The sequence below is a fragment of the Argopecten irradians genome, unplaced genomic scaffold (genome assembly GCF_041381155.1).
Source record: "Argopecten irradians isolate NY unplaced genomic scaffold, Ai_NY scaffold_0207, whole genome shotgun sequence".
NCBI lineage: Eukaryota > Metazoa > Mollusca > Bivalvia > Pectinida > Pectinidae > Argopecten > Argopecten irradians.
The window spans coordinates 48,564-68,431 of NW_027187674.1; the positions used below are offsets into that span (position 1 = coordinate 48,564).

General features: G+C 36.9%; 1 pseudogene; it reads left to right on the forward strand.

Annotated features, from left to right (window-relative positions):
• The first annotated feature begins 13,538 nt into the window (after window positions 1–13,538).
• On the forward strand, window positions 13,539–17,335 carry LOC138312103 (arylacetamide deacetylase-like; annotated as a pseudogene).
• Window positions 17,336–19,868: the final 2,533 nt, after the last annotated feature.

Consider the following 19,868-nt stretch of genomic DNA (forward strand, 5'->3'; position numbering starts at 1 on the left):
GTGGTATTCTCTATCAATTCAAAGAAAAAATGCATACCTCCCCAGATAGCAGTCGAACCGTTATATATAAAAAAAGTATTAGAATGAAAGGATTTCGACTTACAGCTTCATGGCTTATTGTTTTGTGTTATTCGACGATAATTCTGCTGCCCAGTTAGTTGTTTTTTTATTAGTTTAACGTCCTTTTAACAGCCAAGTTCATTTAGGGAGGCGTCGTGCCAGGTTTATTGGCAGGTATTAAAATCCGGCGTACCCGGATAACAAATTGGTCAACAGATCATCCAGTTTGGATGTTGTTAGTTGAAGATTGCTATTTGATCATAAGGTACTGAAGGAATCTTTCCTATTTTTCCTATAGGTTCCTCTTCAACCCTTGTTTATTCATATTGCATTTTGGGACTTGATCGGTTAAACAAGATAGTCGACAGGCAGTTATGCATCCTTGGATTTTGATTGTTATTATTTGTTACTGCTAGCTCAAGGACAGTGCTCTGAAGGGGACTGTTCTCTTTCATAGATCCGACAACAAACTGGACTGATAAAAAGCGGCCATCTTGAAAAAGTCTAGCTTCCTCAAATTAAAACTTGTATGGTCTCTTCTTGTTCCTGTGGTTTGCATATTCATTTTCAGCACAACATGCATGGTAGGGAGAGTGGCCTGATATTAAGTTTGACAAATGAAGTAACTGTTTCTGACTTAAGCAACTTCATATAATATGTGTAAATTTCACGAGGAGTTTGTTTCCTATATGTATTCAATATTTAAAAGGAAGAGGGGAAAAAGAAAAGAAGAGATACTAGATCTTTCTTTTTTATTGTCAGAAATACAAATGTAGATGATTCTATGGTAGGTCACAGCAATATGATCCCTTGTAATAAATTATACTTTCTTTTTTACGAGTGGCGTTCAATTGTTTGATTACGATTAATTATAGTTCTTTTTCATTTTAACAACAAGTCCCGGAAAGTTTGCATTTAATATATGATGAAAAAGAGAAGGCAAATTAATTGTCGTTTCCCAAAGATTTCAATTTGATGGATCCTATTGTTTTTACAAACCTACATATATACACTTAGCCACAATCATTGATACAAGCACCGCGAGACAACGTTTTGTTCTGGTCTTTATTATCAAAGTATTACAAATTACCACTGAATGTAACATACATGTACATTTACATACATTTCTTTACATATACTCTCACAGTCCCAATATTATTACTTTTAGACTTCCAAAATACTTAGTCCTCTAGAGGGAGAATTTTATATAAACATTAATTTTAATCTGTTTCACAGTAATATATCCTTTCCACAAATTTAAATCTCAAATTATTATCTTAGTTTGCGTTAAAACAGAATTCTCTTTATTAAAGTTGTATTTTCTTGTACATTTGACACATCACATAACTCTCTAATAGATATTCTACATGTGTGAATACGAATGCTTATCTATTGATGGTTCGGATCCATGAATATTACAAATTTTTCTATTGTCCTTTGCGGTAGTTGTCGAATGTAATTTCACGTTTTGATTGATTCCGACCGCAGTCTATACTCGCCAATGTTTCATATATCTTTCGGGTAATAGTTACATTACGTTACAATAGTAACGTACTGTATTGGATATATGTAAAACCTACAAAGTACTTACTGTATACAAAGGTATGTTAATAGTAAAATCTACAAAGTACGTACTGTCAAGGTTAAAGTTCAGTACAAAGTACGTAGGTTAATGTTAAAGTAAAACCTATACAAAGTAACGTACTATCAAGGTTAAAGTAAAACCTTACAAAAGTAACGTACTGTAAAGGTTTAAAGTACAAACTATAATTGTACTCGTTCTGTTATGATTAAAGTTTAAAGTAATCACCGACATATATTCAGTACTATCAAGGGTACTTGTGTTATTGGATTCTACAAATTACGTATTCTATACGTTAAGGTATTGGTTTAATGTTTAACAGTCACATGTCTACGTACTATCTCATGGTTAATAGGAATTACCCTACATTATGTACGTAACGTGAATGGCTTTAATAGTAAAACACTACAATAGTACGTAAAGGTAATGGTTGTACTTGTAAAATACTCATACTATGTTTAGCAAATGCACTGTTAAGGTTAAAGTAACTACACCTAACATTGTATTGCACTGTAATGCTTAATGTACAATACCATACTTAAGTACGTTCTTGTGAAAAGGTTATTGTTTAATAATACACTAGTGATAATACTGTATAATGGTTTATGTAAACCTTACATATGGTATGCAATGTTCATGGCTTGTATTGTTATTAATCACATACTATAGTACCGTACTGTAAGGTTTAATAGATAAAATCCTTCACTTAAGCTACGTACTAATTACACATAGGTTTATTAAGTATAAACTACAAATGGATGCCTCTATAATAGGTGAATGTTAATTAAACACTACGCTTATATTCAGTATGTAATGGTTATAAGTAATAACCCTACCAATATTATACGTACTGTTAAAGTATAAAGTTCTATTTCTAACATATAGTCGCTACAGTCAAGGTTCACAGTAATAACCTACAATTGTACGTGACTTTAATGGTTAAAGGATAACATACAAAAATACGTACTGTCTTGGTTTAATGTTAAAATACCAATTTGTACTTATCTTTATAGGTTAAACGTAAAAACTACAAAGTACGTCACTTTTAATGGTTATAAGTAAAACCTACAATAATACGTACTGTCCATGGTTATAGTTTAAAACCCTACTATCGTACGGTACTTTAAAAGGTTTAAAGTATATACTTACAATGTACGTACTTTTAGCTGGTATAAGTAAATCCTACCTAATGTACGCCACCTCTCCTCCCCTACCTTTTAGGTTAATAGTATTATACTACTCAAAATACGTTGTGTAGAGGGTAATGCTAAAAACCTTTCATAAGTACGTACTGTAAAGTTTAATGTAAATCCTACTCAATATATACACGCAACTGTAAAGGTTAAAAGTAAAACACCACAAATCCAAAACTATATCAGCTTATTGCTGCGTTGACAATAAGGCTGTTACTAAAATGTAAATTGGGTTAAAAAGTTATAAAAATTCATCTTTGGATTTTTCAATGTTATGACTGTACTAATACAACGTGATTGATGATATTCATTGAATGACGATTCTACATTTGTTCACTTGAATAAAGCCATGTATACTTCACATTATACATGCACTATCCTCAAAGGTTTAAAACTATAGTTCTTTCATCAGATATGCGGACAAAATTCCAGCTGTGGCTTCATCACTAGACCGTTTTTGTTAATTTTGCGGAGAAATATACCCAGGCTGTATTCACCGTCACCAGTGCAGTGTTATACAGGAAAGTCTTGATCTCTTTCCAATCGCTTGGCCAAATAATTAAACCGTCAATATCTCTGGGGGTCATAGTTCTCAAGTTAACTAAGTACGCCTTTCGGGAAGCTGTGGATAAACTTTTCTTCTTATTAAACATTAAAGGAAAAGCAATTAAATTGGTACTAATTTTCTATGCTCATCTCTGCTAGACTTTTATTCGACGGGTTTCAAATTCTGGGCGCGGTATTTGTGGAATAGTTATTTTACGGATGCTAAATTAAGAATCACTTTGGATTTGTACTGGAATCACGCATTTTTCTTTTTACATGTGTTTGATTTTCTAAGAGTTTATGTTAATATCATCATCATATTTCATATATGTGACGTAGAATAATAACTGAACCATTCTCACTGACGCTGGAGTAAGAATGGGGATGATGTCATACGTGTTATAGGAAGGCGTCTTCAGGTCCACCTTTTGTTGTGCGGGGTTGATCTGACCAGAAGGACGTGGGGGGTTGTCGTTCTGAGTAAGTTTTGTTTCGAACAGCCATCTGCAAGGGGTTCCTTCATGCACTGTCACCTTTAGATATAGGAACAAAACAATGATGGGTTTCTAATTATGATTGATTGAGGGAATATGAAGTGAAAATCCAATAATAGTACTTAAGGACATATAGAGATATTGTTATTCAGCGGAAGTTATAAACCATCGATTGTTTGAAAGCTACACTTTATCTTCTCTAGAGGTTCTCGAATCAATACGGTTCTATCTTGTATTTTCGTTTACAAAGGTATTATTCCTGAAAGACTTACCTGGAAATGCAATTGCTGAGTAGCATCAACACTCCAAAATCTCTCACGCATGCCTCATGAAATACTTTGTGGCTGCCAGGCAGTCTTGAAATGGTATAGGGAATGTAAACTCTGGGGCTAGTCTGTACCTACAATATCAATGGTATAGGGAATATAAACTCTGGGGCTAGTCTGTACCTACAATATCAATGGTATGGGGAATATAAACTCTGGGGCTAGTCTATACCTACAATATCAATGGTATAGGGAATATAAACTCTGGGGCTAGTCTGTACCTACAATATCAATGGTATAGGGAATATAAACTCTGGGGCTAGTCTGTACAACCTGTTGGTATACGCTAGTCTATACCGAATAGCAATGTAATAGGGAATGTAAACTCTGGGGCTAGTCTACCCCCCCTACATACCATATCCATGGTATAGGGAATGTACAACTCTGGGGACTAGTCTATACCGACTGATACCAATGGTATAGGGAATCTACTAAATCTGGGTATAGTACCCGACTGAGACCTACCACAATGGTTATAGGGAATATACTCTGGGCTACTGATATACCTCAATACCGCTGGGTATTAGGGAATATATCTACGCTACCAGACCGACAATGGTATAGGGGAATATAAACTCTGGGGGCGGGGTATCGATAATTACAATAACAATGGTAGGTATATAATCTCTGTGACTAGTCTGTACCTACAACCACAGCGGGTATAGGGAATGTTTACGTACCCGACTAGTGTGTACCCACAACATCCAATGGTATCGAGGGCAACGTATCTCGACTAGTCTGTACGAGACCACCACAGCGGGTATCGATGTATACTGGTACCCGACTGATGTTCACCACTGGTACACACAGCGGGTATCTGATGTATACGTACCCGGAACAGAGACCACCACAGAAGGGTATCGATGTATACGTACCCGACCTGAGACCACCACAGCGGGTATCGATGTATACGTACCCGACTGAGTCCACCACAGCGGTTTATCGATGTATACGTACCCGACTGAGCCACATCCACAGCCACATGTGTATACGGGTATCGATCGTATAACGTACCCGACTGAGACCACCACAGGGGTATCGTTGATATACGTATACAGGACACCCGACTGAGTCAAACCACAGCGGGTATCGATGTATACGTACCCAGACCGATGTCCACCACTGCGGGTATCGATGTATACGTACCCGACCGAGACACCACCACAGCGGGTTATCGATGTGTATACGTACCCGACGACTGAGTCCACCCACAGCGGGTATCGATGTATACGTACCCGACCGAGGGACCACCACAGCGGGTATCGATGTATACGCTACCCGACCTAAAGAGACCACCACAGCGGGTATCGATGTATACGTACCCGACTGAGACCCACCACAGCGGATATCGATGTATACGTACCCGACTGAGCGGGACCACCACAGCGGGTATCGATGTATACGTACCCCTGAGACGGACGTGGGAGACCACCTCCGTGTAAACCACAGCATCGATGTAATACGTACCCGACCGAGACCACCACCAGCAGGGTATCGATGTTTATACGTACCCGATCGGAGACCACCACAGCGGGTATCGATGTATACGTACCCAAACTGAGACCACCACAGCGGGGTATCGATGTATAAGTATCCGACCACGAGACCACCACAGCGGGTTTATCGATGTATACGTACCCGACCGAGACCACCACAGCGGGTATCGATGTATACGTACCCGACTGAGACCAGCACAGCGGGTATCGATGTATACGTACCGACCCCGAGGACCACCACAGCGGGGTATCGATGTAGCCAGTTCCTTGTAAACGAATCATATTGGTTGAAAATCGTATAAGTAGGACACATAAATCACATTTCACACCCAAGGCCAAGTTGCTCTAAATGCGATAAAAATTTTTACTCACACGGTGTAACACACAATTTCTAAATACATATATAGAAAACTCTCATTTAAATCTAACTTAACTCAATTTTATAAAGTCCGAAGCATTTCATTTGTTAACCTAACTACTACTGTCATTAAAAAAGATGTAAATTTATCATATCCCTGCATCTAACGAGAAATGACACATTCAATGATGAATTGAATTATATAAATATTTGATATAGCCTGACACAGTTTCTCTCAGAACTGCTTCCTGTTTTGTCACATGTGTGATTTGGGAAGAATATGTCCTGTTTGTTTGCCTTATTTACTTTACCTAATCATATTTAATCAAAGACTTCGTTTCAACTGCTACAAATTAAACACTTGTTAAACCCTATAATACAAAATAAAAAGAAGTCAAAAGACCCTTGAGAGTCACCTCCATTATTTAATTTTATTAAAGACAACGTAATGTACATGATTTTATAACCCAAAACATGGCGGACATTTGACTAGGTACATGTTTATAAGGAGGAGTAGCAATTGAAATGCAAAAGTTAACGGTAAAAGCAGACGACAACGGGACATGACAAAACCAAACCAATGCCTCTTTCAAATTAAACCAGTATTTCAATATATTTCAAATATTTAATTCATGTTACTCACCACAGATCCAATTATGAAGCCTCCACCATGAAAAAAAATTAATTGCCGGTAGAGGACGCTTTAACCTGCTATCACGTGGTGTATACAGCCTCACTTTCACGGCCATTAAAACAACTCGTCATTTACCTAGAGTAACATACATGTACATGTATAGTATTTTGATTTGCATTTACAATAATTTCGAAGGAGCAAATACACAATAATATACATGTATCAAGATGTAACTTTACATTTTAGTCATAATAAAAACAGGTACAAACATATTGATTAAGCTTACATGAGTATGGTTTGTTTTTTGGTCATTATATTGCTAGTAGAATCAGAGTTAGATCGGCTTCTTTGTCACAATGATAACTCTCATTGTTACTTCTTCAGTCATAAACAAATAGATATAATCAAAATGTAACTACATGAAATATGTCATATCTTGTCTTGTAGTAACAATTACGTGACACGCCTGGTTGTTCCTCGTATATTTATAGGAATTATTTTATAGTTGTTTGTTGTTACTTGGTGTGTAAAACTACATTGTTTGTACAGAATACATTTTTTATGTATTTTAAATGATGCCCGTTAGCGCGTCATGTTGAATTATCTGTACAGAAACTGCAGTTTGACACACTAGTAAAACAACAACTACAATAACAATCAGTCCTTCTATTTACATTCGGGTGCCGACACAATTTCTTAAATAAGTAAGTGCGTAAAATAAGATAAAAACTCTATTTTTTTCATTGTTTTATACGATTGTTGCGAACAAGCGCGTCATTTGATGGAACTTCCGAAACAGGCTGGCTTCAATTTGGTGGGATCTGTTTTTTTTATACATTAATACCAATATGTGTTTAAATATTTGTATTTGTTGATATATAATTTTGATTTCGTCAGACCTGCAGTAATATTGAAGAAGATTTTCTCAAAACAGATACAATAGGCCTAATAAACTGCGCTTTCACACTACTTGCGGATAGTCAGTGTTCGGGTTGTGTGTACTCTTGCACAGCAACCACTGCGTTTACGCAAAGTGTAAACGATGTTCGCCGATGGCATATATGGTTATATGATAGAAAGAGCAAAAAGGAAATGTTAATACTAGACGATAATCATGGAATTTTATTATTAAACATTTCGCCAAACAGCTTACCATGACATCATCGTTCAGGATAACTCCTCGGCGGTGCGGACTTTTAGCAGGTTGAATAGGATTTGTCGAACACTTGGGATTAACGTCGAAAATAGCCCCCACGTATGTAACTGGAAATCGCACTGTTCAACATAGAAGAAACATTGTAATTTTTAACTGTGTTGCCTAGCGAGTGTCATTTAATGGATCTCAAGACCCATGAAATCGAGATACACAACTACAGTCGAGGTGAGCGGCTTGGCATAGTGGTTAAGCCCACTCGGCTTCTTTTCATCTCGCCGGTCGGGGTTCGATCCGCTCTGGCTCGGACTGTGAATGAAAAGGTCAGGGGTGTCACCCACCCGATTACGTGGGTTTACTCGTGCCACTCCGGATTCCTCTCACCTAAGATCCCTCAGCCGGGCTATCGAAGTAAATTTGTTATATAGGTGGTATAACTTTTGTTTCGCAATCGATGTAAAATAAATAAAGTTAATAACTATAGTCTGACTTACTTAGTAATGTTATATTATTTTAATTACAGCGTGCTGGTATTGATTAAAAGTCTTATCGAAGGAGAAATAGCTTTGAATCAATCCGTAGATGTGGTGGTTCATGTTGAAAACTATGAGATCCTCTTGATTGGCTTTGATATTTTAATTGATAGGACTTCGTGCAAAAGTGTTAGAAAACATTTTGTCATTTTATAGCTCTAGTTCACTTACACTTTACAGACATTGACTAAGCACCATTATACTCAGGTCTACATTATACGAGACAACATGCAATTTAAGTCTTCGTGTACAGAGTATTGCATTTGTACCAGTTGCCCACATAGCCTGTAAGTTTGGGATCTTATCTTTTTTTGTAATCTTCGATTGTTTGATTTACAGTCTCATTTTTGTATCACTTTTAAGCGTTCGCCCTTGTGCGGAAGGCTGATGGGTTCTGTATCCTGGTTGAGATGCAATCTAAACACTTTGTTTAATTAAAATTAACGTCCAGGGTCATGTTGAAGGGCGGCCCACCCTAATATACTGTATGAGTGTTTTGATGAGAGATGTGGTATAATCGTGTTGTTGTCTTCTTGCATAGTGGAACTCATTGGCCCTTTTTCTAGGTGCTATATTTCTGATGCATGCGGCAGAAAATCCACCACGCAATACACCCCACCTAGGTCACATTATAATGACAGCGGAAAAAACCAGTCACATACCTTAATGGCTGAGCGCTAAACATGGAGCAGCAAAGAAGACTACAAACTGTTATATGCTCTGGTGTGTCTCCGCTAGAGGACAAGGAACATACAGCCTTCCTCACAATCAAAGTCGAAAAGTGAGCTTGCGTCAACGAAGACCTTAGGAAAGAAATGAAAAATAAGATTCCTAAATTTAGTCGCCTTTTGTGTTCCATGCAATAGTGGGCAGCAGGTACAATTCTTACGGTTTAACCTGCAAACCCAGCAAGTAGGGCGTTGGAATTGTACCTGCTGCTACTATTGCAACATGATCGTAAAAGGCGGACTCCGTAGGTGGTCGTAGTTACACCTGCTTAGTAAAATTCAACATGAAGGGAGAGGACTAAAGTCGTGTCGGATGGGATGTGTTGTACCTCACAGAATCCTCGAAATGCACAAATCACGTCACACACACAACGCATTCAAAATATGTTGTCATTAATGACCCTTAGCATTTAGCGGGGTGTTAAACCTAGTCAACAAGCCATTCCATTTATGCTGCGTCGTTCAAAGAATTTGACGTAAGTGTCTGGCACAAAATATGATAATCCTCGATACTTTAAGGGTTACTTATTACTGATGTTGTAATCTATCCCTGGACTATCGCATAGTAAAACTGGAGGCAACGAAACGAGAAAGGCCTTTGATATGTACATAAAAATAAAGTTATAACGGTACACTTTGGTTGAATGTGTAGCTACGCTGGGTCGTCGCTTTCTCTCTGTCGTCTTCAAAAAAAAGTCTTTGCAAGCCTGTGATTACTCAGATATTTTCTCTTGAGTTGCCTTCAGTTTTACAATAAGATAGTCTAAGGGGCGGTTATAACGTCAGTGCCGAAGATGCCGGTAGTATCGAGGATGAATCTATAGATATAGTCTTTGATAGCTCCACACAGCGGGGGGACCAAATGGTTTACAAGAGAGTAATTTATAAATGAAGAAATTTATTTAATAAGATTCGAAAATTAGGTCTCATTTTTCTGGTCAGAAGAGTGATGTGATCGTTGACAAACAAATCCAAGGTCTTACATGGTTAAGTAACAGCTGCTGTGAAGATAAGGACATGACTCTCTGCTGTTGTAAGTCCACGGCGCCGTCTGGGAAGGGAGAGTACAGGAGGATAGGCAGGCCTATTGCCATCAGGGCCCAATACCAGGAGGCAGCTTCGGCCACCTCATCTTGTCAGGTCTGACGGTCATTTACATAACGTAGAGAAAAAGCCTTGTTTATAAAAAACAAAAAAATCATTCGATTTTCATATAAGCATAAACCGCAACATGCACGTCTGAACTGAACTGGGAATTGCTTAAAAATATGGCGGGGGTACTCTAGCGATCATCATCATCTTCATCATCATCATCATCATCATCATCATCATCAATCTTTATTTCCTCCAAGGAAGATATTAAGTTCAGAAAATCGAGAGAGGAGTGAGAGAGAGAGAGAGGGAGAGATAGAGAGAGAGAGGGAGGACGGAGAGAGAGAGAGAGACGGAAATAAGTGGAGGGGGAGGAAAGAGGGGAAGGGGGAATATTGCAGGTTTATGTAGCATCAAGATGTCAGCAGCGCGACAGGGATATAGACAGGAAAACATTCATGGAAACTCGTTTTGAAACATACAAAGAACAAGACTGTGCGACGGGAGGTAACTCGTACATTACAAACATCAATAGTACACATTATGTAGGAGCAGTAGTGATATAAACTTGTAAAGCCTGTTGTGTATTTTAGGTCTAACCCTATAAAGATTACACAAATGTACATACATGTACATGTAGCTAGCTACTGCATGTAAAGTATACATGTACGTACAGAGATATTACAATAGTGACCTAAATGTATGTATATATATATATATGGATCAGTAAATGTATACACTGTAGTGTCCGATCGAATACACATACATGGGCCCGAATAATGATCACCTAGCGAATTTATAGAATACTTGTGTTCCAGTCGTTGATTATAGGGGTGATTGGAGGGTGGCTTTGATAGTGGACACTGTCCAAGCAGTCCAGCACACGGATACTTCGGTTTGATGGGTGCTCAGGCCTGGCGAACTAATCGTGACAAAAAATGAATAAATATAAAGGTACAAGTAAGCTTGTACGTTGTATATAGCTTTTTCTGGGTGTTTCACAATATTTGTTTATATACGTGTACAAACTCTATTTAAGCGCTACGTGTAAAACGTTAGATATGATACTTTCCTTGCGTTGATTTGATTTTACAATCCACGTTAGAATTCGTGTACTTTTGTTAAGTATAATCCTGATACCTCTCTGACATTGTACAGTTACATTTATAAATGTATATATTATTATTTAATATATAATGCCCGTTTATAAAAGTGTGAGTCTTAATTCAAGTCAAATCTTTACCGGAGTTTTCTGGACTTCGATACATAGCTATCTTGCTGAAGTTTCTGTTTTGCAAAATTAATGTAGACTAGTTTTCCAATTGACTTAGACCTATAAGGTTATACCCATTCAGGGAATACAATACATGGTGTAGTAGTCATGTCATATAGGTTTTTAATTACACAAATTGTAAGCGTTACTGTTTTTCGTACATCCACTGTTTACACAATAACAAAACTTTTTCTCGCAACCACGAGTAATCTTAAGGACAATCCTTAATTTATATGCCGTTATTATCATGTAAGTTTGGGGTAGGGGAGAATCGAGGGAACTTTAATGATGTATTACTTATGATGTGGGAAAACTGTTTTTTCGAGGAGTAAATTTCACATTGACTGAATGATTAGTTCAAATACACCACCATCAAGAGAGAAAATATCGGTATCATGGCCGATGACCAGGAAGTTGTATAGACAAGATATTTGTGACCACGTAAAAACTATTCAGTACATGTAACGTCTTACATTTTAATTTAGTGCGACTATTTCATTTATCTAACTTTGGTCAGTCTGGGTCGATCCTTTGAGCCGTCGGAGGTTCTGGGCGAAATCAAAAGTGCTTCGTTTCCGGATTATGAACGACTGCGGGCTTCCGGACATGCCTGTTGCACAATGTAGCCGAAATCGATATGTTTAGGGAAATCATGGCAATTAAGCTGTTGGATACAGTCATTGAAATGAATGTCTGTAACCTTAATTCAGATCTTGATTTTAGAAGGAAAACGTATCGCAGGTACATAAGTTGAGTTTCACATGCAGTTTGCGAGTTTTAGGTGACTAAAGTATATATTCCCCTTAGGCCTTCGACCCCCTCGGGAGCATCGCTTGGTCTGATGAGTATCAAATTCTGAAAATTGACCGACATGTAATCGAAATAATTTCTGTCTTATTTGGCTTTCATTAACTTCTGGGCTTATATGAGGAGGAAATTTTAACAACATGACGCTTAAACAATTTATGAGTCTGTATTTGTTGTGTGTATGAGGATGACATTGTAATTATTTAAGGATTAACTTGAATCGATTTTTTATGTTATGGAGATATACTACAAAAATCTGAGTGTACTCTAAATAAACCGCGAAGCGGTTTGATGATGAGAGTACACTCAGATTTTTTGTATATATACTCCATAACATAAAAATTCTATCAAATTAATCCTTATAATTTCAATTTATAAAGTATAATCTCTTCAACATTTAAATTCATTTGGGACTCTTTTGTTCTATGAAATTTTACGCCTTTTCTCAGCCAATCAGAAGCGACGTTACATTAGGCGACGCCATTTTTTTCCTTTATGGCTGATAAGTAAATGTTTAAGCCAAATGGAAATGCTGTAACAGAGCAACATTGAATTATACCATTATGTTGTGTATGCTGTTGTAATATCACGTAATTGCTGTTGTTATTTAGCCCCCCCATGTGTGTGTGTTGGTATATCACGTTATTGCTGTTGTATATCTCATGTGTGTGCTGTTGTATTATCACGTGTTTGCTGTTGTACATATCCAGTGTTTGCTGTTGTATCATCAGTTGTGGTCGTGCTGTTTGTATTATACAATTACCGACTATTTCCTGGTTGGATACGGTGAGTTATCAACCCCGAGTAAGTGATATATCCCACGAGGCCGGAGGCCGAGGGATTATATCATTTTACGGAGGTTGATAAACCTCACCGTATCCACCGATGAAAATAGGTCGATAACTGTTTTATTATATGGAACTTACAGTCATATTTAACCGGCTTCTTTCAAAAAGGAATTAACTACAAAAACTGGATGGTTGTATATGCAAACTTTCTCGTTTACAAAAGTAGTGACATGTAGTAATAATGGTAATATCCAAATGCTCCTTTGCTACACGGTGACGACTCACTGACTGGTAGAAACCGGGGAATATCTTGTATAAAACTGCGCCCGTCTGGCATTCTTGAACGTTTTCCATAAATTGAGTATGCTGTTCATTTCTGTGATAAACCGTTGATCGCAGTAAACTTGCTGCGTCCGCCATAATTAATGACGTCACAATAGCTTGTCCCGACGTCATTGAATGAGGGAAACTCCCGTTACGCTATATTTGGGTACGACTCGACGTCAAAAGTGATTATGACGTCACATCTCAAGGGAGTCTTCCTCGATCTATTTTTGACACAGGTTACTGGACTCGCGAGAGGTATCTGGACTGAGTCCAGTAACCTCGCGTGCTTTTCGCCGCCGATTTCGGGGTTGATATCGCAGTTGATGAATACTTCTGAGAAGCGTATCGGCCAATCAAAAGACAGCAAAAGCAGCAGTCATATAATAAATCACGTTATTGCTGTTGTATATCACGTGTTTGCTGTTTATATCACGTGTTTGCTGTTGTATATCATGTGTTTGCTGTTGTATATCACGTGTTTGCTGTGGTATATCATTTGTTTGCTGTTGTATATCAGACAGGATGGGTTGTGGACAGATACTGATCGGAGTGTCACTGGTGGTAGTACTCACAGCTTACCTCCTCTACACACCTTTCCCAGATGACGCCGTGGACGCCAGTAAACAAATGAAGGTGTCCATACAGAGCGGTCTGGACTTAGGCAAGGTGGCTGAGATTCCATGGCAATTAATTGGGTATCCTCAAGGGTTTATTTTAGATATTGTAAGGGTTTTTTTGTAAAACAAAAAAAAAAAAAAAAAAAACAAAAAAAACGACTACACCCCCCTAAAAAAAACCGAAAAAAAAAAAAAAAAAAAAGTTTCTACTCAATAACGATACGTACATTGTATGTTTCTTTTCCCTAGTGCGACATTCTTGAATACATAGGGTATTCCACATTCCCAGAATGTGTCAGGACAACGGCGAATCCGGGAAAACTTCACGATTCCGCAGACCTATCCGACAACGATGTACAGGTACATGACATTTTTTCTTTGTCATGTTTGCTTAAAGTGACATAAACCCAAAATTAGTTGTTCTGTATGTTTAGAACTGATTTTCTGACTTCTTTCATTACAATGATTGGCTATATCTAAGACGCGATGAACACGTGGGGAAATACTATTAATACTAAATTAATTAAAAAATAGACCGTCATATTCTATTTGTTGGAACAAAATAAAAACGACTGTTGGTCGAAAGGGCGATGCTATATAATGAATAAAACAGAAGAAAAAATAATCTAACAGTCCTTGGATAAAACGTTTACCATTGATTTCGTTTACCATTTTCTATGAAGCTTTTCACATTTACGATCGTAACAATTTATCTACAAAACATAACCATAGCAACAATCATGCATCAAATTGGCAGGTGACGGAACAGTTATTTGACGGTGTCAAAGTGAGGCTGTATGAACCACGTGACAAAAGGCAAAACCGCCCTCTACCGGCTTTGGTATTTTACCATGGTGGCGGCTGGGTGGGAGGATCAGTGGGTTAGTACATTTAATTATAGATATACTCGGTAGTATATCAACTATAGATATTTCCATATTTATTTTTAGAAACCCAAAGATATTTGTTTATTGTAATAGTACTAGTACTGTTGTGACGTCACAATCGCATTATTGCTCTTTTGAAGTAAAAAAAAAAAAAAAAAAAAAAAAAACAAACAAACAAACGAAATGTTGAGTTTATCAGGGATGTGTCCTATAAACAAAGCGATCTTATCTAAAGTTGAAAAAAACCCATATACATGACACGATGCATATGCTTTATTGTCGTTTTAAGGGAGAAAACTAAGAAAACTACCAAAATGTAGAATCTTTCTTTTTATTCCTCAATGATACCGGCTGCTCTATCGCGTTTCCAGATACACCACCTCTTTCCTGGATTATTGTATTATGTTTCCTGTTGACGGAATTCTTGTAAAGATTAGACTATTCAAGATAATAAAATCAAGCTATGTCTACAATTACTCGATAACTTACAGTATATTGAGTTCTTTCTTCCACTTAATTTAACTAATATTTTGATATGTTCCAGAGCAGTACGATTCATTTACAAGGACATTATCCAAGTCAGTCACTGCCTTGGTGGTCTCGGTTGAGTAAGTACCTAAATCTTGCATGATTTATGATACAATTTTTGTAGATCTGAATGTAATGTGGATTCTCATATCTACTTTTCCCCCATTTTTTGTACTGTACATACATTTAGCAGTGTTTCTGTATGTTGAAAAGTATATGCAATATCTGTATATTCTGCCACAGAGATTAATTAGAACAGGACACAAAGACTTTCTTTCTCTTAATTTAATTAATTCTCTCTCTGAATTAATTAATATCTCCCCTGGCTCTTGACGCTTTCGGCATGTTAAGCTATGTGTCTTGAAAATACTTGTCAAAATAAGAGGATCACATATATAACTCTTTTTAACGCCCTTTTGCATGTTCCAATTGACTTTTAAGGTGACGTCTGCAGTGAGAGGATATACAAACCATTTACAAAACGATAAAGATTATATTATCGATCGTCAGACAGTTTGCGTTTCTACATGTGCTGGCACTTGCACATGCAAAATGCAGTCACGTAAAAACCGGCAAACCTTCAACAGATAATGAAATCTATAAAGTGCAGTGGAAGCTAAAATATGTTGAGGGGCACATTTCTGTCATTGGCTAGTATTCCTTATACCATTGATATTGTAGGTACAGACTAGCCCCAGAATTTAAATTCCCAATACCATTTCAAGACTGCTTGACAGCTACAAAGTACTTCATGAAAAACGCCAGGAAGTTTGGTGTTGATGCAAGCCGGATAGCTGTTGCAGGTAATTGTTAACAATTGAACAAAGTGTCGTGCGATTTTTTTCCATCGTGTGTTTAAGAATAGGTTTATGATAAACAGGTAACGTGTGTCCAATTTTCACTTTAAAGGGGACAGTGCAGGAGGAAACCTGGCGATGGCTGTCGGAACAAAACTTACTCAGGAACGACAACCCCCACGTCTTCTTGGTCTGATCTACCCAGCACTACAGATGGCGGATTTTAAAACACCTTCCTACAACACGTATACGTCATTTCCGTTTGTATTGAAAACGGATAGAATGGTTCAGTTTTTCCTATGGTATGTGTTTGGAAAAGTCGAGTATCTAAAAGAGTATTTGGAAAAATCAGCATATAACAGAAGAGATGCGCACGTCTGTGAATTCTAAAGTCAATGTAAAGTTTTTACCAGAAAAATACCACCAATTCCCGTCAAATCCTAACGATTTCAAACCTGTCGATAAAAATCTAGCAAAGAAAGCCGAGGAATTTGTTAACAATGTTTACATTTGTCCTTTAATGTTGGAAGATGAAATGTTATCTAAGCTTCCCAAAACGTACTTAATGACCTGTGAATATGACCCTCTAAGAGATGATGGGTTCCCAAAAAAGATCTAGACTTTCCGGTAAAGACGTGCACTGGGACGGAAACACCGGATAGAAGCCCTGGAAGCCTCCCCCCCCCCCCCCCTCATGACAGATTTTTGATGGGGTATCTCAATGTTGGCCAAAGCGTTTGAGAAAAATCTAGAAAAACTTTCCCGGTAAAGCACGTGCACTGGGACGGAGTACAACACGGATTTCTGACACAGGAAATGAAGCGTTCCGTGGAAGCCGTGACAGATTTTGTGGGGTATCTCAGAGAAGAACTTTAACATGAGATAATAAATGCATTCAACCAGCGACGTATATAGTATTATATCTAAGTGTCTGATTCAACCATGTACAATTGTTTAATACTTCAATATTGTATTTTACTTTAACACGTGAAAAACTAAATCGTCTTTTTCTAACCTTGGAGGAAAATATTTTTGTTCTTTTCCTCCTTTTGACCTTCTTTGTTTTATTCGTGTAGAAAATGAATTACATTAACTTAATAAATTCCCATTTTGGAAAGCCGTTTTAATTAATTTTGATTTTTTTTTTATTCCCAATTCTTGATTGTGCTATCATCATAATGACTAATGGTTACAAACAACAAAAATGACATGAATAGCGTCACCAAAGTGATATAAAGGCGGGAATGTATAGCATCTCGTCAATAACCTGAACAATGGACTAGAAATACACTTTCGGTTGTGTTGTGTTTTGTCAGCTAAAGTCGTAAGTATTATCTCCCTTGAACCATGTTTTAAACCTATCTTAACCTTAAATCAGTGTTTGGGATAAAGAAAAGGAGGCAAGGGCCTGTGCACAAGGACCTGGCATGATTTTTTACCAACAGTATATTGTATATACAAATTGTATTATAGATACTATAATAAAGACATATATATATACTGTTGGTAAGAATCGTGCCAGATCCCTGTGGGTCTGTGATAGACTAGACGCTGCGCTGCGGAATCATTGCTACATGTAGCTGCTAACATCCTGTTTTCTGATACTGGTAGGAACAGTTTTTTCAAGAAAACAATCAAGATCCTTTTTAAGATGTGTATTATTGACGTCATCTGCCCCGTTATATATATATTATTTATACATATGTAAGATTTGTCTCTGGTGGACACAAAAAAGGCTGGAAATTAGAGCCACTTAGACCCCATAAAGGCTGTCGAATAAATTCTACAGAAAGCATTGTATAGGGCATATGAAAAAAATAATAATTAGGAGTTCTGTAGGTGTATAATAGATTTTATATTTTCCCCTACATTCTCTGTCACATTTGGTTCTTAAATTGTTTTTTTTTCAATGAATATCTTGGGAAAATAAAAGGAGGTATAAGAGTGTTGGAGCCACCACTTAGGTCCCTAGAAGGCAGAAGCTCTCGACGATATAGTTACTTTCACTTTAAAACGAGTGACATTCCGAAAGTATGTGTACTCATTTTTATACAGCAACAACGGGAATTAATTAAGGATTTCAAAGCAGAGTTATGGGGTTTAGACATTGAAAGGTAAGTAAATACTCGGAAGACGGCAAGGGATGCAGCTCTAATGGACTTCCTTTTGAGAAATGGGAATCAACTCTAACCTCATACAAACAAGATAGAATGAAACTTGAAATGGCAAAGACATAATTTAATATCTAATGGAAATGTCTCCTTTTCTCTTCTATCCGATGATGATCACGTGAACTGTCTATCTTTTTTCGCGGGAATGTCAATTGTGAGCTGGTTCCCATCCCCTTGGATCCGCACCTGCTTGTATCTTAGTATCATTTATTTATTTATCAAAAGCCTTAAGCATGGGCATCTGATCTTCTTCAACTGATGAGCACGATGCTACTTTGTAACTTTTGCGCGTTTTCCAAAACGAGACTGCATGAGATACTTCCGGAAAGACAAATGTCGCGATCTTGTATAAAAAAGACACAATATATCGACTGTAAGGTAAGTCATAGTTTCTCAGGTGAATTGCAGCATAAACATATTGATCAATGGTTTAATTTGAATCCAACCGATGATGATAGAGACAATTTACCATTAGGAATAAAGCTAGGTGACTGCATAGTTCATTAGACTGATAGAGGTAGGTCCTAATTCATTTTCGAAAAAAAAATCGTTCGCGCACAAACAGTCATCTGCAGTCTTCAGTCGATTTACGTAAACTTACATTAACTATTTAATCATTTCCATGTATCACACAGAAAACATGTACAAATGCACAATCTTGAATATAAATATAAAGCTGCATTATTAGTTCAGCCATCTTTCCTTGAGACTAAGCTTATTGGCCTACTATATCATGATACGAAAGATGTCTATCTTAATGTTTTAGAGCATATTTTTATTAACAATTAACATTAAGTAAAACTCAAATTCAGAACAAGAGGTTGGATAGTAAGTTATTTAAGTTTAGGGGCCTACATCGTACATAATATGGTTTATTTTCTCTGATATCAATGAGTCTAGATGTATTTGTATGGCTTATTTTCTAGGCCTATTGTTATACTACGCAAAATATTTGTATGGCTTTTATTATTTTTAGTTACATACGGCAGACATTCTGGGATATTTGTTATGTAAAGCTTGCTGTATACTTATTTTATTTTAGTTACTCTACAATGGCAGATACAGTTTGGATGGCTTATTTTCCACATTAAATACTGTAAGACAAAGCTGCTATATTATTATTTTAACACAGTCAAATTTTATCGACACATGTAAAAAAAACCCAAACATTACTAAATTGAAAATGTCTTAACACTTGATTTTTAAATTGATGCACTTTCCAATTGATAAATTACAGATTTTTTAACATAGATCCATTTTTTGAAATTGAAGCGTAATTCGATATTGCGTTAAAAACCGAAAAAACAAGATACAAATTTTTTCAGTATTTGCATTGGTCTTTATTTTCAGGCCGAAAAATATTACTCTGATCCACTTCAATTTCACATCATTAAATATCTCATACTTGCCAATCATCAAAACATAACTTTTTTTATAACCATGTAAAAGATGGTGCCTCCACCTATGACGTCATTAAA